Source organism: Sturnira hondurensis, unplaced genomic scaffold (assembly GCF_014824575.4).
Source record: "Sturnira hondurensis isolate 20B ecotype Veracruz unplaced genomic scaffold, ASM1482457v3 Scaffold0012533, whole genome shotgun sequence".
In the NCBI taxonomy this organism is placed as follows: domain Eukaryota; kingdom Metazoa; phylum Chordata; class Mammalia; order Chiroptera; family Phyllostomidae; genus Sturnira; species Sturnira hondurensis.
This window is the reverse complement of record NW_028085164.1, coordinates 1,301,175-1,326,922: the sequence shown is the minus strand read 5'-3', so window position 1 is coordinate 1,326,922 and position 25,748 is coordinate 1,301,175. Positions and strand designations below refer to the sequence as shown.

At 35.1% G+C, this 25,748-nt stretch overlaps 1 pseudogene; it reads right to left on the bottom strand.

The window, feature by feature from the left end:
- Window positions 1-546: 546 nt before the first annotated feature.
- The window catches only part of LOC118997164 (ribosomal L1 domain-containing protein 1-like), a 77,966-nt pseudogene continuing 52,764 nt past the window's right edge, over window positions 547-25,748 (bottom strand).

Below are 25,748 nucleotides of genomic sequence, written 5' to 3'. Positions count from 1 at the left end.
TGGAAAAGGGAAAAAGAAGAATCATGAAGACATTTTCATAAGAATTTCAGCCAGTGATAAATCACCATTTATAATAATATGGACCAGGAAAGTCAATATAACTTAGGAGAAATCTTTTTTGGGGGTAGCAATGTCAATACTGATGATGTGCCCATATATCTACTTATGAACCAGACTGACTGAAATTAAGTTAATATTAAATATCAGCAGATAAATATTTTTTGTCTTATTTCCACAGAATCTTACTAAAAACAGGTGATATAGAAGAGGGGTCTGGAGCTAAAGTCATACTGCTTAGATTTAACTATAAGTTCTTATGAATACCAGCTATGTAACATTCCTACATTTTAAACATATTTTAGCCTAAGCCTCACTCCTAGAGAAGGTTGCTACAGGATCAGTACCCAGATATTTTTCAAAAACTCTCCAGGAAGCTTTGGTGCTTGCTCCTGATTAAGTCACTGATTTTAGGTCCACTAAGGCACTTTGTGTTTTTTTGGCCATTGTTTGGGAGTGTGGAGAGCTTTTCTTACAGATTTATTAGAACTAGGCCTCTGGGTTTTGGGGTGTCTTTCCTGGGTCTTTTTTCCCCAGTGGAGAGTTTTCTTCCTTCCTCACCTCTTCTTCGATTCTTGGATTCTTCCCTGGATCTTTACCTGGGGTCCTGGGCTGCTGCTTTCCAGTCTCCAAAGCTGGGAAGGGCTGTACTTCTTTCTGTGGGGTATATTAAGACCAGGACTCTTTTTTGGAGGCTTCTTTCATGTGACATGTATTTGTATCCCCATATTTTCTTTGGCAAGAGTTTTTCCTATTGAAACCTCTAGTGAAATTTATTTTTAAAAATTTTTTATTTATTTCTTTTTAGAGCAGGGAAGGGAGGGAGAAAGAAAGAAAAACATCAATGTGTGGTTGCCACTCACATTCCCACTACTGGAGATCCGGCCTGCAATCCAGGAATGTGCCCTGACTGGGAATCAAACAGGTGACCCTTTGGTTCACAGGTCAGTGCTCACTTCACTGAGCCACACCAGCCAGGGCTGGAATTTCTTCTTCAAATTCACCTTGCACTTTATTTTGTGTTTTTATTCAGCAGGTCTCTTTCTTCTCAGGCTTGAGCAGGTAGTCAATTTTTCCTAGGGTTCAGTGTCTTTCACTGGAGGACCACTAGTAGTTAGAGATGTAGCCTTTTTAGCCTGTTTAATAAGACTTTGCTTTTCATTATACTCTTGTTTTCTTACTTTATTTGCTTCTTTTTTCTTCTGACTAGGAGGGCACACTCCTTTAGCTTTATCCTCTTTGCTGACAAATGAAGAAAAGATGTAAGGCAACCAATCTCTCAATTTTCACATACAACAGCTTTACTCTCCAAGTGTCTACCAGTAAATCAGTGGATAAAAAAAGCTGTGGTACATCTATACAGTGGAATACTATGCAGCAGTAAAAAAGAAGGAAATCTTACCTTTTTTCAACAGCATGGATGGACCTGAAGATTATTATGCTAAGTGAAACAAGCCAATCAGTGAAAAGCAAATACCATATGATCTCACTTACATGTGGAATCTAATAAACAAAATAAACAAATGAACAAAATAGAAACAGAGGCATAGATACAGAGAATAGACTAACACCTGTAAGAGGGTAGGGGGAGAGGTGACTCAATGAAAGAAGGTGTCAGGATTAGCCAAAAACACATATGCATGACCCACTGACATGGAAAATGGTGTGAGTATTCTCCGAGGGAGTGGGGGGGGGTGGGGTGGGGGTGGCTGAGTAGAGTTGGGCAAAGGGAGAAAAAGTGGGGAAAACTGTAATAGTATAAACAATAAAAATAAAGTTAAAAGAGTTTCATGCTTTCTCATTTTAGGCAATGTTTATGAAAGCCTTTTTTTAACAGCATCAATGTTTTTGATGGAGTGCTGAAACTGCGCTCCAGTGTGAACGATGTATACAGTGATACAAGAACCAGTGTTAGAGATGTTTAAGACAGTGCCATCAGTGGATTCATTGATCTCCCTGGGAAGATTCTCAGCTAGAAGATTTATAGGTGCTAGAACTTTCTTTTTCTTACAGAAATGTCTCAGAGGTTTGAGGATTACAGCCACCTGGTTCTTGCATCAGTAAGAAAGAAATGGAAACTCCCCAGGAGGCACAGCCTGGCCTCATAAACTTCATATTCTCTTTTTAAAGTTAACAGCAGGATAATCTGAGAAATGGTTTTAATTCCATTCTTGTTGAAAATCTTCTTATAAAAACACTTTGTCTTTTCAGGAGTTACACTGGATTGAACCTTAATAAATAAACAGATATTTGTTGAATCTTATTGAATACCATTAGGCAAGAATAATCTGACATTCAATTCTTTATTTGGAATTTTCCATAACATCACCATTAAAATAAATTTTTATTCCCATTCAACAGCAATCCATTTGCATTTTTTCCAGACCTAAAATGTGGCAACAAAGTTTTCACTGCCTTTCTGATCTGCCTTTTATTCATTGTTGCAGTGCAGACGAGGTCACTGGAATGGAGCCTGCACCTGCTGTTGAGGTTGTGGGTGGGGTGGAAGCGGAGGCCCTCGTTCTCTCTCACCTGCTGCAGAATCCTGGGTGGATGTGCAGCTGGTTCCTCCAAGGCCTGTACCTGGAAAGTTAGGGGGCCAGCTGGGTTTCCTTATAAGCTGCAGCCATTTTCTGTTATTTCTCGTACTTCTTGATCTTTTTCATTCCTTTTCTCCTCATGCATACTGCTCTGAAATTATACTGCTAGTAAAGTCTGAGCACAATAACACTTTCTTAAGTTCCATCTTCTACACAACTTAGACCAGGACAGAATAATAATTAGCACATAATAATTATCTCAAATTAATATTAGCTATTTTAGTATTATATCTAAGGTAAAATGATATTAATACCAAAAATCAATATCTATAAATTCAAATACAAAATGAGAAGAATATATGTTGAATCAGTGAGAATAAGGTCAAAACAAGGAAAGATACTAACATGGATACAGAAAGTCTCTGAACTTGGCCAGGGAAAAGATACCCCACAAAATATGTGCCATAATCCTAAAAGGCCAGCCAAATAATTCATGTTAAGAGTTTAAGTTGGCCCTGGCTGGTGTGGCTGAGTGGATTGAGTGTCAGCCCACAAACAGAAAGTTTGCTGGTTAGATACCCAGTGAGGACACATTGCTGAGTTGCAGGCCAAGTCAACAGGTTGATGTATCTCTAGCACATCGACATTTCTCTCCTTGTTTTTCTCCTACTCTTCTCATTTCTCTAAAAACAAATAAATACAATATTTAGGGGGAAAAAGAGTTTAAGTCAAGTCAGAAGAGAAAGCCAAAAAAAACACAATTGAGTCCATCCAAGCGAGTCCATCCAACTCCTGTTTAAAACAAATCAATTTAGGTGGGAAAAGCCATGGGATAATTAGAGTATATTTCTGTACAGAAAAAACTGTAACTTCCCAAAGACCAGTGAAAGAGGAAGTAATTATCAAAACTCATGACCCAACAGATTGCAACATAGTAACATACTAACGTGCTAAAGACTGTAGTAGGACAGAGAAATTATCATGTACAAGGTAAACATATGTGTGTATGAATTTATGAATATGAATATACTTATCAATCTATCTGTCATTTATCTATCCAGAGAGAATATGGAAGGAAATTAAACAAAAGCTATAATAAGAATGTACAAGAAAAGTTGCCCCAGAAAACAGAAGATTTTAGGTTTCTAATAGTATGTAGATTTAAAATATTTAATGAGAACAATTTTTGAAAAATTATAAGTGAACCACGCCTGGCTGAAAATGGAAAATATTAAGAGTGATACTGGTATTATAAAGAGAGAGAAAAATTAAACACCAGCACAAGATATAAAAATGAGTGTAATGCAACAAAAGAAGGACATGAAAGGAAATTTATGGAATTAAATACTTATATTAGAGAAGAAGAAAGTTCTCAAGTAAATGTTCTTAGGATTCACCTTAAGAAACTGGAAAAACAAGAACAAATTAACCTCACACCTAAAATAAGAAAACAATAAACTTAAAGTTTAAAATTATTCAACAACTTAGTTTAAATGGTGGACTTCCCTGGAAGAAAAATAAAACAAAGCCCACTCAAGAAGAAATAAACACCCTGGATAGTTCCAAATCTATGAAATAAATGGAGCTCAGAGTTAAAAATATTTCTATCAAAGAAAATTCCAGTGCTAGATAGAATCACTGATAAATTAAAACAATTTAAGCCTTCTTCACAACAATGTTAGATTTCTGTAGGCAGTAAATGTGTCAACAAATATCTGAGGCAAAGAATGTCTCGAAATTGTTTAAACCATTTTTTCTGGAGAAAATAAAATAATATTATTTGAGGATAAATTCAATCAACCAAGAGATAAATTCATATGGAGACCTAAACAGTGGGAACTCTATGGCAAGAGCTGAAAGTAAATATGAAGTTGTTTAAAATAACTAAAACTTAATACACAATATACTATTAGTATTAAATATGTTGACAATCTAAAAATAAACCTACAACTAGCAAAAATCTGGAAATATGAAATCAAATTGAATACAAATAAGTAATTAAATTTATTACTTATCTTTATTAACAGGAAGATCATAAATATTACTAAAGTTGAAATCATTTCCAAGCAAAGCAAATGACCTTAAGCCATCCAAAGGTTTCTATTTTATGGAAAAAAAAAAGATTTGTGTAGTGTATGGAGAAGGCGCTGTGACTGATCAAAGGCATCAAAAGTGGTTTGCAAAGTTTCTTGGTACTGTTTACATTTTGCCCAAAGAATTCTGTGCTGTGGGGCTGTCTTATGCATTGGAAGATGTTCAGCCACACTCTAGGCCTCTACCCACTAGAAGCCAATAGTGGGAGATAGCCAACATACTCAACACATCCAAATCAGTAAAGTTATTGGTGAAAATGAAAAATGTGTCTTTTATTTTATGGAAAAAACTGAACAGACTTTTTGGTCAACCCAATACAATGAGTCAAGGCTGTGGTTGGTGAGCAGGAAATTCAGTGATGTGAAGGAAAAGAACCATAAGAAGTTTAAGGGAGCAAGATGTTTTTTTGTTGTTGTTGTTGCTGTTCTTTTAAGAGGAGATCTCACAGGTAGCTAAGATGGTATCAGATTCTTCCGGAAGTCATAAAGGACAGGAGAGACACTAAAACTCAGCAGGCAAATGGCGATGGAATTTGGAGATTTTTTTGTATTGTTTTGAATCAAAATACTATAAAGCTTGGACTCAACTGAAAAACAAACAAACAAACAAAAAAACCCAAAGGTTTCTATTTTACTTCAGAACTATCCTTTAAAATATTCTTAAGTAAAGACCAATTTGGTAGCTGGTAACTTTCAATTTTATTGTCATTCTTTTTTATTATTCAGATACAATAAAATTTAGCATTCTATATGAAATGTGATTGTTTTGTTTTTAGAGTTTTTAACTTGTTATTCCATTTGTCTGTTCATCTATTACCTTATGCATACATGTAAAGAGAAAGATATCCAAAATGATGTAGAACAAACATTAAGAATGTTCATTTCTGGGTAGTAGGTAGTGGGGATTTATCTTGGTTTACTGTTTGTATTATTATCCTGTATTGCTTAAGTTTATTGGCAATGAGCATAATTTTTTAATAAAAGGAATAATGTTATGTTAAAATTATAGGAAACACTTTTTAATAGTATAGACTTAAATTGAGAGATGTTAATGTAAGACATCATGATTTTGTTTTTATATTTTTAGTCATGTGTCTTGTTATTATTATAATGATTATGCCAAAGAAAAGAATGATTCACTACTATTTTACAAATAGTTTTTTTTTCACATGCCAAAACTTACCGGTTATTAATGATGGCCTGGAGTACACTACTTGGAATGATGTGCTAAATAGTTTGGGCTTTGAAACAAAAAATGTCTTTATCAATTATGATATTTGTCATAACTTGAATAGTAGACATAAAGTTATTTTTAAAAATAGAATGTGTATGCATTATGTTAAGGCTGTATTTATAAATCACTTTCTAAAAAATAGATTATTTTATGAGATACACTATACCAATATCAATATTATTAATGACAGTTTTAGGCCAGTGGAGGACCATAGAGAGAAAAACTACATTGCCTTAAGTAACACCCAAATTATCATGATCAGACTGGTAATATAAATGTGGATATTTGAGGTACTCTTGTTGAGAGTTCAGAAAAAAAGTAGGAACTATATATTATTGGGGAAAAAGGAAGGAAAATTCTTGCAGCAGAAAGCTTAACAGAAATTGCCCCACTGTTTATGGAAAGCACAAGTTATAAAAAGATGAAATTGGATGATTCACTGGGGATATTTCCACAAAAAATATTGAAGACTATTCTGTTTTCTTCATGGTGCTGATAGTGAATGTAAAAGTGTGGCATAAAGTAAAAGTTAAGTTAGTAGCTGAAAAACTTTTTACAAAACTTCAGAGACATCAAAAGATCAGTGTTATCAGACTGAAGGGTTCCATTTGTCTGCCTATATCAAAGCCCAGTGACACATGGATATGAGTTTGCAGCCAAGAAAATAAGGATTTATTAATTGAGGAGATAGCAGCATTCCCAGAATTACATGTGAGCCATTGCTCAAAGAACTGGTCCCTGATCACTTCCAAGGGATGGATTATATAAGGGGGAAAAATCGCTTATCATGAATGATTAAAGAAGTTAGGGTTGTGGTCTCTACTTATTGGCTAATGCTAGGGTGGGGAGTAATTAATCATTGTAAATCAAGTTCTGATGTCAGGCATGGAGTCGTTCTGTCTGATTTTGTAAGGATTTGTTTGGTAGGATTGTTGTGCTTTCCTAAAAACAAAGTTAAAGCACAACCAAGTGCAAGATGTTATCTTTATTTTGAAAACTAACTCTCTTCAGTAAATAGACCAAGACCTTGTTCCTAAGATTACTGGTTACTGACCAGGATCTCATTGTCCTGCGAGCTTACGGATTAAACAGTTAAGAGGGAAGTGGGTGAGTCAGGACAGTGAGTCAGGACAGGCCAGTCTCATTCAAAGAAAAAAACATCAAAAGAAAATGTCAGATTCAAGACAAGAATTCTGTGTGGTTATATCAACTCCTAGAGACACATGCATGCTCTACAAAGAGACTAAGAATATGCCTCACAGATGTTAATCAACACAGAGGACTTACAAGAAGTTTGGGGGTATAGATCCTCAACCATCTCAATGAAAACCAAAAATAGAGAAAACTATCTCAAAAGGTCTGTGGATATGATTACTATCTTATAATGTGAACCCTTTTAAAATTCAAAAAAAAGCCCACAAGATTTGTTAGAATTTTATACCAGCACAAACATTGCTATCTTGGACTTAAAGGGACAAAGAGAAGACAAACTAAATAAAGGAAATCAAACTCTTAAAATTCTACCACAGGAAGCAGGCTAATGAAACTATTCATCTGCAGTTCAATAATTTATTTGAAGAAATTATGACCAAAAACTTTTCTAATCTGGAGAAGGAAAAGACACACAAGTCCAGGAAGCACAGAGAGTCCCAAACAAGCTGGACACAAAGGGACTTTCACCAAGACACATCAAAATTAAATGACAAGACTTAAAGACAAACAAAGAATACTAGAAGCCATGAGATAAACACAAGTAGTTACATACAGAAGAACACCAATCAGAAATGTCAGGCCAAAAGGGAGTGGAATGAAATATTCAAAGTGTAGGTCTTTAGACCTACAACCAAAGTTACTTTACCCAATAAGGCTATTATTTAAAATTGATTGAGAAATAAGGAGCTTCCCAGTTAAGAAAAAGTTAAAGCAGTTTGTTAACATCAGGCTAGTACCGCAACAAATGTTAAAGAGCCTGCTAAAAGGAGAAGAAGAAAAAGAGAAAGAAAAATAGTCTAACAATAAAATGGCACTGTATTTTGCCATGTATAAAGTGTACTTTTTTGCCTGATTTTTTGAGGGAAAAGTTAGGATGCACATTATACATAGGTACTACTAATTCCATATCTATATAAATGTTTTTAATTATTTTATTTATGCTTATATATTAAAGTGTCACTCTAGAAAGCAATATCTGTATGCACAATAATACTCTGCAATATGATAATCAGTTTTTTGAATTTACAACAAACTTGGAATGAACTTACTATGAACTTGCAGTTTCAGCTAATGATTCAATGAAATGAAACAAAGAGCAGAAGAGAGACTTATCGTTATCCACAGAGTAAAACAGATGATGCTGATTGTGATTCACTTGATAAGATAGGTGATGCTGACTTTATCATCATAGGGTGAACAGAGCAAATTTCCTCTTCATATACTTTAGGCAGAAAAAATTATTGGAAAATCCCTTTTAAAATATTGAAACAATTTTTGTACACTGCAAGCTTTAAGCTAAAATTATTAAATATGCTAAGAAGTTTGGGAACAGAATTGCTGAGAAACACTTTGGACCTCCTCCCACAGAGAGTGCTATCAAATTGTGGAGGCAAGAGGAAGAAACACTTCTTTGGATGCTAAGACAGAAGAAGAAAACACAAGGGAAACCTCCAAAGTGGCTGGAGATGGAGCAGGAGGTCAAGACCTGAATTATGGAGCAGTGTTGCACTGTGATCTCTGTTTTGACCAAGATGATACAAGAACAAGGTAAAAGGATTGAATGAGAAAAAAACAATGATAATTTCTCAGGTACAACTAAATGGTGCTTTAACTTTATGAAGAGAAAATGTTTGAGCATGAGGACACAAATGAAACTTGCCCCAAAACTTCCAGCAGCCTATGATAATCAAGTTTTGGAATTTCATTCTTATGTCCTTATTCTTTGAAAGACTTACAACTTTGAGCTGTCCCAAGCCTCCAACATGGATGAGGTCCCACTCACATGTGATGTGCCATCCAACAGAACTGTGGATGTCAAAGGAGCAAAGACGATGCTGACAAAACTAATAGTCATGAGAAAACACATTACACTGTTGTTCTAGCCTGTTGTGCAGATGGGATGACACTTCCACCTATCTCTGAAAGAAAAGATTCTAAGTGGAGTTATTTTCCACATGCAGGAAAAAAGATGGATGAATAAAGAAGGTGTGAAAATCTGGTTTAACAAAGTCTGGTCACTTAGTCCTAGAAGATTACTTAAAACCAGCTTTGCTTATTTTTTTATCACTCCAAGCCCAAATTACACAAAGTGCAAAAACAATCACAGTGAATTTGAAAACCCAACTTGTTGTTATATTGGGTGGGTTAACCAGTCAACTGCAACCTCTTGAGGTGTCAGTAGATAGGTCCTTTAAGGCCCTAATGAAGAAAGAGTGGAGGTTGTGGATGTTGTCAGCTGGTAATGATTTAACACTTACAGGCAGGAACAAGAAAACATCAATTACTCATATTTCTGATTAGATCCTAAGATCATGGAATAGTGTCAAGAAGGAAGTGGTTGTAAAATCATTTTAAAAATGCAGCATCAGCAATGCTATGGACGGAACTGAGGATGATGAAACTTACCAGGATCAGGAAAGTGACTTTTCAGAAAACACCAGTAATGTAGAAATTGAAGAAGATGATACTTCTGATATTAATAGTGATGAATAGTCCTTGGCCTTCTATTATCTATACATATCATGAATTTCTTACCAGTACACAAAATTTCTTGTTCCTTGTATCTATCTGTTCTTGCATTTTGTAAGTACTTGTTACATAAAAATTCTTGTGCCATAATGTTCCAAAATAAATGCTAAAACCCCTTTATAATACGAAAAACAAATATCTAAATATAAACATATAAAATGGATTAAAAATTAAAAGAAAAAATTGTTTTCCTCCAACTCTGGATGAGAAACATGGCCACACATTATACATGGCAAAATATGGTACATATCTATCAATATTTACCTTAAATGTAAATGGCTTATGTGCTCTAACCAAAAGACATAGAGTAGCTGAATGGATATGAAAACAAGACCCATATATATGCTGCCTCTAAGATACAGATCTCAGATAGAAAGATACACACAGACTAAAAAAAGTAAATGGATGGAAAAGATATTTCATGCAAATGGAAAGGAAAAAAAGCTGGGGTAACAATACTTAAAACTGATAAAGTGGACTTTAAAACCAAGGTTATATATAGTAAGAGACAAAGAAGGACACTACATAATGATAAAGGGAACATTCCAACAAGAGGATACAACCCTAGTAAATATTTATACATCCAACATTAGGGCACCTAAATATGTGAAGTAAATCTTGATGGACATAAAGATAGAGAGTGACAGAAATACAGATATAATTGGGGATTTTAACACTCCATTGACTTCAATGGATAGATGTTTTGAAAAGAAAATCAACAAAGAGACAGTGGCCTTAAATTGTGCATTGAATCAAATTAATTTAATTCATACAAATGAAAAGTGTGTATGCAAAATATACATACTTTTCAAGTGCACTTGTAACATTTTCTTGGATAGACCATACACTAGGGTGTAAGGGACCGGTTTGTTTAAGTCTGGCAAATGTGACTCAACTCTGTATGGAAAACCTACAGAAGCAAAGTGGTGGGCAGGAGCCAGACCTTCAAATAAAGCTTTCCCATGGGAATCAGGCCTAGAAAATACATACAGACTGTTATGGCTTGCTCTTGCTAAAACTCTATCACCCTGGTCTAAAACAACAAATGTGTATTGTCTATCTTCAAGGTAATATCCAAAGCCTGTATGAATTTTCCCAAGGACAGAGCTAATCGGCTCATCACCATTTCCCTCTGCATGTTATTTCATTTTCTTGATTGTACCTAAAATGTAGACAATAATATTCTATGTAATAAATAATAAATCTTTCTCCGATGTAAGATCTGAGGAAAATAATAAAAGCCTGTCTAGGCAAGGGTCAAGGCACTATCCTCTTGAGGGAGTAGCCAAGACATCCATAGGCACTCTCCCCTCGAGAGAGTAGCTGTGCTGTTCCCTTTGTCTCCACATGATTGTTGTCACCTGTGCATTCATTCTCATCATTAGCCACAAAAGACGAACTCTGCTGGATGGATTCAGCCACACTAGGGGGAAAAATTAATTCTCAATAAATTCAAGATGATTGGAATCATATCAAGCATTTTCTCTGACCACAATGCTATGAAACTAAATATCATTCACAAATGAGAACACTGAAAAACACACAAAGACATGGAAGCTAAATAACATGCTATTAAACAACGAATGGGTCATCAGTAAGTTCAATGAAGAAATCAAATGATACCTTGAGACAAATGAAAATGAAGGCACCACAGTAAAAAACCTTTGGGACCCAGAGAAAGCAATCTTAAAAGGGAAATTCATAGCATTACAGGTTTCTCAAAAAAGCCAAAAAAAGTTCAAATAAACAATCTAACTTTATACTCAAGGGAACTTGAAGAACAATAACAAAGCACAAAATGAGTAGAAGAAAAGATATAATAAAGATCAGAGCAATAATAAATAAAATAGACTTAAAAAAAGCAGTACAAAGATCAATGAATCCAAGAAAGGTTCTTTGAAAAGATATGTCTGACAAACCTTTAACCAAACTCATGAAGAAAAAAAGAAAGAGAACACAAATAAATAAAATAAAAAATGAAAGAGAAGAAATAAAAACTGACATCAAAGAAATGCGAAGGATTGTAAGAAAATATTATGAACAACTACAAACTGGATAACGTGGACAAAAGAGATAAATCCCTAGAAACATGCACTCTTCCAAAACTCAATCAGGAAGAATCAGAGAATCTGGATAGACAGATTACACCTAGTGAAATTGAAAGAGTAATAAAAAAACTCACAACAAACAAAAGGCCAGTTAACTTTACAGGCCAATTTTACTAAACATTCTGAGAGGAACTAACACCTCTCTTTCTCAAACTACTTCATGAAATTCAGGAGGAATAAAGGCTCCCAAGTTCATTTTATGAAGCAAGTATTAACTTAACCCAAATCCAGATATAGACACTATAAAGAAAGAAAATGACAAGACAATATCCCTGATGAACATGTTACAGAAAACAACTCAGCCACTTTCGGGTGTACAGAGTGGAACTTTATTTATGCATGCGGACCCAGAGGAGGCAGTCTTCAAATTCTGGGCCCTAATCAGCGGGGAACAATTGCTTATATAGGGTGAGGGGGTGGTTTGTCACTCAGACCAGTACTTTTGGCACGCAAGCAAGAAGCAGCCTACAGAAGCAAGAAAGTAGAACTGCTGATGGGAGTTAATAGGAAATTCTTTGTTCTTACTTCCTAGTTATTTAGTTACTTGCTCTCCCTGATCCTGTTGACTCAGCTGCAAGCCCCCTCCTGGGCAGGCTATTAGCCATTACATTCATCCTGTTGATTCAGTGGCTAGCTCCCCTCCTGGGCAGGCCACTACAAACATAGATGCTAAAGTCCTGAGCAAAAGAATAGCAAACCGAATACAGCAATACATCATAAAGATCATACACCACGATAAAGTAGGATTTATTCTGGGAATACAATGTTGGTACAACATCCACAAATCAGTAAATGCAAGTCACCACATAAACAAAAAGAATGGTAAAAACCACATGACCATGTTAATAGATGCAGAAAAAATATTTGATAAAACCCAGCACTGATTTATGATAAAAACTCTCAGGAAAATGGGAATAGAGGGAACATACCTAAATATAATAAAGTCTGTATATGACAAACACATTGCTGGCATCATACGCAATGGGCAAAATCTACAATTGTTTCCTTTAAGATCAGGAACAAGACAGGGATGCCCGCTTTTACCTCTTTTATTCAACATTGTTCTGGAAGTCCTAGACACAGCAACGAGACAAGAAGAAGAAACAAAAGACATCCAAATTGGAAAGAAAGAAGTAAAACTGTCACTATTTCCAGGTGACATGATATAGTACATAGAGAATCCCAAAGATTCCATTCCACCAAGAGACTAATAGAACTGATAAATTATTTCAGCAAAGTAGAAGGAAACAAAATTAATATCCATAAATCACTTGCATTTTATATGCCAAAAAAACTAAGAGAAGGGGAAATTAAGAAAACAATCCCATTCACAATTGTTACAAAAAAGAATAAAATACCTAGCAATAAACCTAACCAATGATGTAAAATAGCCATACTCAGAAAATTATAAGACACTGAAGAAACAAATTGAAAAAACTACAAATAAGTGGAAGCACACACAGTGGTCATTATTAGAAAGAATTAACATCATAAAAATATCCATACTACCCAAATTAATCTATAGATTCAATGCAATTTCTCTTCAAGATACCAATGTCATGTTTCACAGAACTAGAACAAATATTTCAAAAATTTACATGGAACAACAAAAGGCCATGCATGGCAATAGAAATCCAGAGAGAGGAGAACAAAGTTGGAGGAATCCCACTACCTAATATGAAACTATGCCATAAAGCCATAGTAATAAAAATAGCACATTACTGGCACTAAAAAAAAAAAAAAACTAGATGCATAGATTGATGGAACAGAATAGAAAGTCCAGAAATAAACCTACACCATTATAGTCAATTAATATATATATATTTTTGAGAAAACCTGCAACATGGAGCATTTTATTTCAAAGAACACCATCAAACATAACACATGGTAAACAAACTGGGGTAGTGTGTGTTCACCATCTAAGCATACAGAGAACAGAAGCTGTTGCACCGCAGAAGTTGTCTGCATTCTGTTTCTCTTCTGTGAGGTCCTTAGCAAAGTTTAGGAACTTGACTTTTATGCTCCCATCCTTATTTCTGGTTTGAACTTCAGATTGGCCTTATCATCTTTCTCAGCAGTCACTCTGTGCACTTTTTTCTTCTACTTTTTTCTGTTATCCTATGCCTTATGAAAGTAGGAAGAATATCTTGATTTCAGGACAAAAGACCAGGCTTTAAAATCAAAACAGTGAGAAACATATTTTTTCTACATTCTCTCAGATTAGTTTTGTTCTGTTATTTCATTAAAACTTGGCATCATTTAACAAAATCTGTTTTCACCCAATTCCTTAGAAAAGGACTCGTACTGAATAAGTCTTCCAACTAGCAGTATAGCAGTCACGAGTGTGATAGAATCTCTAGATTTGTGTCTCTGTGAAGGCCTCCAAAGCAGGACTAAAAGCTATAAAGAAGAAAACTGTACTTGAAAAATAATTAAATAAATTTAAAAAATAAAAGGTATAAAGAGGACGTGACTTAAGAATCTGAGAGAAAAATTTATTCACTGCAATAGATGTAAAGAATGAAATGAAGGTTATGGATTTAGTTTTCAGGGAAAAGCTGCATTTTTTTTCTGTAAAACATATCCATTATAGAATATTGGACCTATTGACAGTACAGTTCTTGATGGAAAACTTAAATGCACACCTTTCTAAATCATAAAAAGGGGACTAACTTTTTTTCTCATCTCCTATGTTAAAATTTTGTATTTTTAATACCAAGAAAAAATTTTGCTTACTATATTAGAAAGCAATAAAGACTTTCAAAAATTTGTTTGCATGTTCCCCTTTAATCTAGTCTTAATATTCTTTATTTCCTCTAGTTATTCTAAATTATGTGCATTTTCTAAGGGGAAAATTCCCTTAAAGGACATTTGCTTGAGAAAAAGAGTGAGATACCAAAGACATCTTCTGTGCTAATCTCATAAAAGGAAACAACACTTCAGCAAGTGTGTCTAGTCTATCTTCAACACATCATTCTTTGATAAACCGAAATTATTTCCAAAGGACTCTATGAGGACAGAGTGAGGCAAGTATATGGTTAACATACGTTTGAACTGAGCTGAAACTCGTGCTCTACATTTGCCCTAAAAATTCAATATTAGCAACCATAATTGTGTTTAAATGTTTGTTTATAATCAGTAAACAGCTTGCCAGAACTGATTGGAGGATAGATAAGTAAAATTAAAATATGAAAAATATTTATAAATTAAAAACGAAGTACAGTGAAGGTTTTCATTTTGTTTGTTTCTGCTGTTACTGCTGCAAGAAGTTACCACTCTATTGTCTCTTAAACACTGATCAATTAATAATGTGACTAAAATTTATTTATTTATGTATTTACTTATTCACCTACTTAATTTACTTATTTATTTACTTATCTTTAGAGAAAGTGGAAGGGAGAGAGAAAAAGAGGGAGAGAAACATCAGTGTGTGTTTGCCTCCCACAGGCCACAACTGGGGACCAAGCCTGCAGCCCAGGCATGTGCCCTGACTACAAATGGAGTGAGTGACCCTTTGGTCTGCAGGCCATTGCTCAATCCACCAAGCCACCCTAGCCAGGGCTGGAGTTGATTTTAAAGGGTTAAATTTTTTCTGATATGTTCTACTGTATAGTCAATTAATATTTGGCAGAGGAAGCATGTACCTCTGTCTTTATAATACCATTTATAATACCATTTATAAATGGTGCACTTATAATGGTTTTATAAATGGTGTTGAAAAACTGAACAGATACATGCAGAAAAATGAAACTAAACCACATTCTTACACCACACATAATAAATTTAACATGGATCAAATACTCAAATGTTATATCCAGAACATAAAAATCATAGAAGAAAACATAGGCAACAAAATCTTGGACCTTACCCATAACAATATTTTATTGGATATATCTACCCAGACAAGAAAAACAAGAGCAAATAAGGAAATGGGGCTGCATCGAACTACAGGTTTTTTTTTTTCCACAGCAAAGGAATACATCAACAAAATAAAAAGATAATCCACAGAATGGGAGAACATATTTGCCAATATATCTGATAAGGGATAACTATCCCAAATTTATAAAGAATTTATAAAACTCAATACTAAAAAAATGACCCAATTAGAAAGTGGACAAAGGACTTGAATAGACACTTCTCTAAAGAGGACATACAGATGGCCAATAGGCATATGAACACATCCCTAACAATCAGTGAAGTACAAATTAAAAACCACAAGGAGATATTATCTCACACTTGTTAGAATCACTGTCATCAATAAATCAAGAAACAACATGTGCTGTCAAGGATGTTGAGAAAGGGGAACACTTTTGCACTGTTGGGGGGAATGCAAACTGGTGCAGCCACTGTGGAAATCAGTATGGAGATAACTCAAAAAATTAAAAATGAATCTGCCTTGTGACCCAGCAATCCCACTTCTGGGAATATATCCTAAGGAACACAAAATGCTAATTCAAAAGAACATAAGCATCCCTAGGTTCATTGCAGCATTATTTAAAGCTGTCAAGATACAGGAGCAGCCCAAGTATCCATCAGTAGGTAAGGGAATAAAACAACTATGGGGTATTTATATGATGAAATACTGCTCAGCCATACAAAAGAAGAAAAATTTACCCTTTGCAACAGTATGGGTAAACCTGGAAAACATGATGCTAAGTAAAATAAGCCAGTCAGAGAAAAACAAATACCATATGATTTCACTCATATGTAGAATCTAATGAGCAAACTAAACTAACAAGGAAAATGGGGATAGATTTATAGATGGAGAGCAGAATGACAGCTTGGGCAGGGGAGATAGGGGATGGAAGAATTGAGCAAAAAGGAAAAAGGACTGATGGGCATTGACAATAGCCTGGTGATTCCTGGGAGGAGACAGGTATAAGGAGACTAAATGGTTATGGAAAAAACACAATAATGATTAAATAAAAATATTCATCTGTGAATATCAAACTGCTTATGGATTTAAGAGATATTACCTGGGGTTACCTTTGTGCAGCCAATGTAATCAGGTAAGCTCATAGAAGCAAAGAAACTTCCTGGCTTGAAGGCAGAGAGATGTTGACAAGGAGACATCAGAGAGATTCAAAATAGGAGAAGTACTCAACCCAACCATTGCTGGAGCAAACCACATAGAAAATATGACAAGGAACCTAGATAATTTCTTGGAGTAAAAACCAGTCTCTGCTTAACAGTCATCAAGTAAAAATATAGCTCAGTCCTATAACCCAAAATAACTCAATTTAGCCAACAACCTGAGATTCTTCTTCAAGGTCTCTAGTAAAGCATACAACCATATCAACACTTTGATTTTAGCCTTGTGAAAACATAGGAAAAGGGCCCAATTAAGTACACCTAAACCTCCAAAATATAAAAAACTTTCAGATAAAAAATTGTGTTGTTTTAAGCCACAAAATTTATAGTGATATATTATTTTACATCAGAAATGTAAAACAAATACAATATCATATTTTTAAATTGGAAAAATAGTATTTAGTAGAAACATAAATCTTTTCTGAACTGTGTAGAAAAGCACAGTATGAGATTCAAAGAATGACACACAGCTATTTTAATCAATTTAATTAAATAATGAGATAACACAATACAATATGTTAGTCCATTTTTCTTTGTTGACAGAAAATTAAAATGTTGAAGTTCATCTACACACAGTATTATGAAAATGTCAGGTGGCTGTGCCTCTAAGGACTGCCTGATTTTTGTACCATTGAGTAATCCCCTACTGCACTGTGCCACACAGTTGGTCTTTGTGACCAATAATAAATGGGAGAATTGGTGGTATATCACTTCTACTTTTAGATTATATAAGGAACTACAGCTTTTTTCTTGGGTTCTTACCCTCTCTTTGTTCATTTGTTCTGGAGAAACCAGCTGCTAAATCATGAGCAGTCCTGAGAAGATGCCTATGGTAGTGAGGAATTGTAGTTTCCAGCCATCAGTCATAAAAGTACAGTTGGAAATTCATCACCAGCTCAGATACTGCAGATAAACTGCAGCCCTAGCTAACATCTTGACTTCAACCTGGTAAGAGATTCTGAGCCAAAACCACTCAGCTAAGCCACACTTCAATTCTTGACCAACAGAACGTGAATTAGATAAATGCCCATTAGTTTTAGTCACTAAGTTTGGGATAACTTACTACATGGGAAGAGATGGCTAATGTATACCATTAAGTCAAAAAATATTATTTTTATAAGAAATTATGCATGAAAAACATCTATTAAACTCAGATTTTAGCATAAAACTCTTAAAAATCAAATAAATAATTTAACCTCAAAACCAAACCTACATTAACTCTAGTTATGACAAACTCAAAGGTGTCAACACATAAGTACCACCATGTTCCATCGGAGCCAAGAGGTAACTTTCATGCACACCATTATCTCTCAATTGCCTAAATTCATGCTACCACACATACAAAATCACACATATGTACAAAGAATTCAAATGATAGTTTTGGACAAATAAATTATTGAATAAGTCCATACACTAAAGAGTATATAGCATGGCCCTGACTGGTATGGCTCATTTGGTTAGAGAGTAATCCTGTAAAACAAAAGGCCATGAGGTTCATTTTCCAGTCAAGACTTATGCCCAGCCTGCAGGTTCACTACTTGGTTGGGGCTCACATGGGAGATAACAGATCAGTGTTTCTCTTTCACATTGATGTTTCCTTCCCTGTTTTTCCCTCCCTTTTCCTCTCTCTAAAACCAATAAACATGTCCTTAGGTGAGGCAAAAAAACAAGAGAGAGATAGAACATATAGCATGAAAGTTGTTACTTATGTTGATTTTTATGATCTATGATAGTAATAGCTACTACTCCTTCATTGGCAAGAGTTTGAATAAGTCCTGTTTTGTTACCTGTGTACTTCTTTTGCCAGTAATTCATAACTTTATCACTTACTGCTAATGATCAAGATCACCTAACAAAACCAATAAGCTTTAACAAAACTAGATAAAGAACCTAAAGAACCTAATGGTTGACAGAACATTCAGGTTTTGACTCATTTTGTGAAAAAAAAAATGAGTCTCCATGAAAATTAAATTGGAGTTTGAAATTTTGGGTGGTGATCCTGCATGTTGCTACTATTTTGCACTTCTTGATTAAAATGATCACTTTATTTATTTTTTAAAATATATTTTATTGATTATGCTATTACAGTTTTCCCATCCACCACCTTATTCCTTTTCACCTTACACACCACTCCCACAAGCATTCTCCCACTTAATTCATGTCCATGGGTCATACATACATTTAAGTTCTTTGGCTTCTACATTTCCTATACTATTCTTAACCGCTCCCTTTCTATTTTGTACCTACCATTTATGCTTCTTATTCCCTGCAATTTTGACCCCATTCTCCCCCACTCCTCCCTGTTGATACCCTCCATGTGATCTCCATTTCTCCAATTCTGTTCCTATTCTAATTCTTTGCTTAGTTTGTTTTTGTTTTTGTTTTTGTTCAGTTGTTGATAGCTGTGAATTTGGTGTCATTTCACTGTTCACAGTTCTCATCTCCCTTTTTTTCTTAGACAAGTCCCTTGGACATTTCATATAATAGGCTTGTTGCTGATGAACTCCTTTAACTTGACCTTGTCTGGGAAGCACATTTTCTGCCCCTCCATTCCATTCCAGCTTTGCTGGATAGAGTAATCTTGGATGGAGGTTCTTGCCTTTTATGACTCCAGATACTTTTTTCCAAGCCCTTCTTGCCTGTAAGGTTTCTTTTCAGAAATCAGCTGAAAGTCTTATGGGAACTTCTTTGTAGGTAACGCTCTCCTTTCCTCTTGCTCCTTTTAAGATTCTCTCCATCTTTTTAATTGTGGGTAACTTGATTATAATGTGCCATGGTGTGTGCTTCCTTGAGTCCAACTTCTTTGGGACCCCAAGCTTCCTAGACTTCCTGGAAGTCTACTTCATTTGCCAGATTAGGGATGTTTTCCTTCTTTATGTTTTCAAGTAGGAGTTCATTTTTTTATCTTCTTCTTCACCTTCTGACATCACTATGATTCAGATGTTGGAATGATTAAAGTTGTCCTTGAGGTTCCTAAGCCTCTCCTCAGTTTTTTGAATTCTTGTTTCTTCATTTTGTTCTGGCTGAATGTTTATTTCTTCCTTCTGCACCAAACCACTGATTTGAGTCCCAGTTTCCTTCCTGTCACTGTTGGTTCCCTGTACATTTTTCTTTATTTCACTTTTTATAGCCTTCACTTCTTCCTCAATTTGGCAACCATACTAAACCATTTCTATGAGCATCCTGATTACCAGTGTTTTCAACTGTGCATCTGGTAGCTTGGCTATCTCTTCATCACTTAGTTGTATTTTTTCTGGAGCTGTGATGTGTTCTTTCATTTGGAACCATATTTTTTTGTTTGGCACACCTGTTACATAGTAAGGGGTGGAGCCGTAGGTATTCACCAGGGCGGGGCAACCCAATGGATGCATTGTGGTGCTGTATATGGGGCAAGGGTATAAGAGGGAACAGTGGCACTTGCTAGGCTTTCAGCCAGGTTTGAGTCATTTCCTCCATTACCCACAAGCAAGTTGGGCCCTTCTGGTGCTGATTCCCAAGTGGCTGGTTTTGTGTACTTTCTAAGACCCCAAGGGTGTCTCCAATGAATTGTCCTGTGAGGTGGAGAGTTTCTCTTGCTGCTACACACCCCGCAGAGTTTTTTTAGTCAGAGTTTGAGGCTTTATATTCTTATATTGGAACCCTGGAGTGTGCAGCTTGTCTTGCTCCCCATTTGTTCCTTCCAATTCATATACATGCAAATGTGGGAAGCCAAGTCCTCCAGCACCATCCCATCTTTCCCCAACCTCCAGTCACTGACTTGCCACTACTCTCCACCCTGGCTGCCCATCCCTACCCTTCTTAGCAATCTGGATGAATATTTTTTCTTTAACTCCTTGGTTATTGAACTTCCATACAGTTTGATTTTCTGGCAATTCTGGTTGTTTTTTATTTTGAAATTTGTTTTTGTCCTCTTTTGTGTAAGGAGGCACAATATATCTACTTATGCCTCCATTTTGGCTGGAAGTCAAAATAATCACTTTAAATTACAACTTAGAGGTGTACTTTATGGCTGTGCCTAATTGAATAACAATAAGGTCAAAGTCATATTGAGTCATTAATGACTGTCACTCAATAAAGATGAGTTTCCAAAGTCTTTTTGACTGTAGGAGAAACATACATACTAGTAGTTATTTTGGGTTTTAATTCTAAACTACTTAAACCAAAGCTTATCAGGAAGTCTGTGCCTATGACACTTACTACACATTTACCACCTTTTTACTTTTATTTTTTCAGTATATCAGCAGCAGGAGAATAAATAAGTATGGCTCATATTCATTAAAACTGATTGTCAAGTCACCTGCTGAGTAAGCACTATCAATATCAATGACCTTTGATCAGAAATCTGTGTTTCTTTTAACAGAGATGTTAGGGTTGAACAAGTATTTTGGCTACAAATGATAATATTAGGAAAGAAAAGCAACTTTTCACTATTACTAATGTGATGGATTATAGGACTGAATTATCTTTATTCAAAAAGCAGGAAATTCTTTGGGAGAAAGGCAAGACATAAAATATTTGCAACAATGTTTCAGCTATAACATTCTCTGCTATTTCTGCCACACAAAACCCAAAGGCAGTATATCCACAGGGAGAAAAATAATGAAAATATGTTGTGGCAAGTGGAATTTATCCTTTAATCATTGTCAATTTCCTTTCTGCCCTATTATGATTCTCTATATGTCTATGTATCTAAATATTTTGCTAGGTGGGAGGAGTTTTCAATGAAATTGAATTGCACAGCTGTGCTTTTGGGGAATGCTTCACATATAATAATGAATAAGCTCAATTAAAGTCTCGTTATTTGAATCAAATAAGCCATCTAACGTTTCATTACTTAGTAGAACCTTGTATAAACCCTATGATATAAATAACTAAGCAATAACAATTACAGAATATATTTCTTCTTACAACTATATTTAAAATATTAAAAAATAACTAGTTTCCATAGATGCATTTGTATGTGTATGTGAATTCACAAAATAAAATACTAAGAAGTGAAAAAACTGGAAAAGTAAATTTAAATTTTAAAAGAAATAAAGTCATGGCTTTCACATGAAACTCTAGATCACATAGTGAGTAATTAGTAGGGGCTTTGAATAAAACATAAGCAAAGATATAGTGGTAGATGAGACTATAACATCGGGGATGCTACATAAAAAAATAACTATATAGCCCTGGCTGGTATAGCTCAGTGGATTGAGCTCTGGCCTGCGAACCACACAATCGCAGTTTGATTCCCAGTCAAGGGCACATGCCTGGGTTGCAGGCCAGTTCCCAGTTCCTGGCAGGGGATGCATGAGAGGCAACCATACATTGATATCTCTCTCCCTCTCTCCTTTCCTTCCCCTCTAAAGATAAATAAATAACATTTAAAAAATAACTATATAATATAACTGGAGAACTCTGTTCCAACATTTACATCAATTAGGAGTTCAATGTAGTGAAAAAAAATAAAGTCATATATCCTGCCTTGATTAGCTGACTGTATAGTATTGATGAGAATACAGAGATAAAGTCAGAGGTTAATTTAAATTCAATGAAAACATTTATTGCATTAGGTGTCAAAATACTGGAGTTCCAGGAGCCTCCAATTTTACACAGAGTTGCCAAGAAAAAAAAAAGAAAAGACATAGTAAAATTCAAATTTCTGAAAAACAGCAAATGATTTTTAGTGTAAGTATATCTTAAATATTACATGAGGCATACTTATACTAAAAATTAATTGTATATCTAAAGTCCAAATATAAGTATCATTTATATGTATCTACTTATCTATCTTCTAGCCATAGTTTTCTGGGTTTGCATATTGCTCTTCATCTGTCACACCTACATATTTGTTATTTAATAGATTTTTATATATTTAGTGTTATGGGTAATTTATAGAAGAGCTTTTCACTTTTTATTATTTTTGCTTCAAAATTTTATGCACATTAAAAATTAGACCATGGGTTCCTAAATAGTGGGGCTCAGTTGGTTGGGCATTGTCCTTCAAAGCTAAAGGTCATGGGGTTTGATTTCTAGTCAGGACACATGTCTGGGTTGCAAATTTTGTTTCTAGGTAGGCCAGGTACGTGAGGTAACTGATCAAGGTTTCTCTCTTGTATTGATGTTTCTCTCCCCCTTTTTCTCCATCCCTCCCCACTCTCTAAAAATATAAGCAAGCAAACAAACAAACAAATAAATAAAATATTTAAAAAGATATGACCATGAGAAAACAACATAAAATGAATGACTAAAAACATCAATTTTAAGTAAAAATAAAATTTTGCCAATATTACCATTATGACCAAAAATTTTATTATTTTTTTTTCTGTAAGATGGCTTTAGAACTACTTACTTGTCTTTAATTTCACTTGAAACAATTCTGTTAGATTGCATTGTGACAGCTGTCATATTAGTATGCATATAAAAAAAACTTCTCTAACTTAGTGGATTTTTGTATAGCCACTTTAAGAATAAAGATGGAAGAAAATACACAACATTTTCAACATATTATGCTTTACTATTTAAGAAAGGTAAAACTGCAACTGAAATGCAAAAAGAAAAAGATTTGTGAATTATCTGGAGAAGGTGCTGTGACTGAAAAAATGTGTCAAAAGTAGTTTGCAAAGTTTCATGCTAGAGATTTCATGCTGGATGATGCTCCTTGGTCTGGTAGACCAGTTGAAGTTAATAGGTATCAAATTGAGACCAACTATAGAGAACAATTAACATTATACCATGCAATAGATAGCTGACATACACAAATATCCAAATCAAGATTTGAAAATTATTTAAATCATTTGCATCAGTTTGGTTATGTCAATTGCTTTGATATTTGCCTTCCACATATGTTAAGCAAAAAACAATACAAAACAAAACAAAACAGAAAATCCAAAACAACTTTCTTGACAGTACTTCTGCATGTGATTCTCTACTAAAATGTAACAAAGATATTTCACTTTTTAAACAAATTGTGAAAGATGATGAGAAGTGGGTACTTTATAATAATGTGAAACAGAAGAGATTGAGATTGTGGGGCAAGAGAAATGAATCACCACCAACCACACCAAAGGCTGGTTTCAACCAAAGAAGATGATGTTGTGTATATGGTGGAATTGGAAAGGAGTCCTCTATTATGAGCACTTTCTGGAAAATCAGATGATTAATTCCAACAAGTACTGCTCCAAGTTAGACCAACTAAAAGCAGCACTTAATGAAAAGTGCCTGGAATTAGTCGACAGGAAGTACAAGATCTTCCATAAGGAACAACGTAAAACCACACATTTCTTTGATGACCAGATTGGTTGGTACTTTCTGTTTCATCCATTGTATTTGCCATTAGATGGGTGCAGATTAAAAGGACAATAAAATGCCACTTCACACCAGTCAGAATGGCCATCATTAATAAATAAAAAAACAATAAGCACTGCTGAGATTGTAGAGAAAAGGGAACCCCAGTACACTATTGGTGGGAATGCAGACTGGTGTCATCATTGTGGAAAACACTATCCAATTTTCCCAGAAAACTAAGGACAGAACTGCCTTTCCATCAAGCAGCCCCACTGCTGGAAATACATCCTAAGAATTATGAATCACCAGTTCAAAAAAAACCTATGCACTCTAATGTTCATAGCAGTATTATCTATAATAATTGAGTTCTGGAAACAGCCTAAGTGCCCATTAGTAAATGAGTGGATCAAAAAACTGTAGTACATCTACACAGTGGAATACTACTCAGCAGAAAGAAAGAAAGAAAGAAAGAAAGAAAGAAAGAAAGAAAGAAAGAAAGAAAGAAAGAAAGAAAGGAGAAACTCCTACCCTTTGAGACAGCCTGGATGGAACTAGAGAGTACTACGCTAAGTGAAATAAGCCAGGTGGTAAAAGACAAATACAATATGATCTCACCTATAAGTAGAATCTAATCAACAAACAAACAAGTAAGCAAAATAGAACCAGAGACTTTGAAATAAATAATAAACTCACAGTGACCATAGGGTAGGAGGGGCAGAAATAACGGAGAGAAGAGTAAGGGGCAAGCCAAGAAACACAGATAGAGGACTCATGGGCACAGACAATATGGAGGGATTGACTGGGGGTGAGGGGAATGGAGCAGGGGAGAGCAATGGATAAAAAGGTGGGGCAACTGTAACTGAACAACAATAAAAAATTGAAAAAAGAAAATTAGTACATATTCATATCTTTGAAGACTTTTATTTGTTAAACTTCCAACATTCTAACTGTTGTAAAATATTTAAATTATTGTTATAAACTCCTTAAAAATTAAGAATTTAACTAAAAAGTGTTTATTTAAGAAGAGACTATGATAAAATTCAGACTGTAAAAATGTGCTTGATTGTTAAATGTAAAATTATGTATGATAACAAGTTAGGAAATAGATTATGGTAAAAATGAAGTTATATTTGCTGAAGTTATAAGTTGCAATTAAATGATTTCTTTCTTATATTTAAAACTCCAGGAAGATGGCATCGGAGTAGGACAAAGGATTTCGCTTCCCTTCATGCGCTGGAGAAAAACCAGGCTGCTCTGAAGAGGAGCACGGCGAACACCCAACAGGGACCCAGCATATGGGAAAGCAGGACCCCAGAGAGTATAGCGGACACTGAATGACCAGAGGCTGAGGAGAGGAGACGGGCCTCAGATCAGCAAGGTACAAGGGAATAGCACAGAGGCTGCGGGCCCTTCACCGGGCAGCGCCAGGGCCCTGGCATGGCCGCCCTGATCTCTGAGAGCCGAGGGAGGGCAACAACGACAACCCTATGAGAGAACTAGTCACCGGCATCCTCTCTAACCAGTAGGGTGCAGCTTGGAAAACACCAGAAGAGATCGGTTTGCCTGTAGTGGCAGAGAGAGGAGTGGGCATTGGGAAGCAAACCGGAGAACT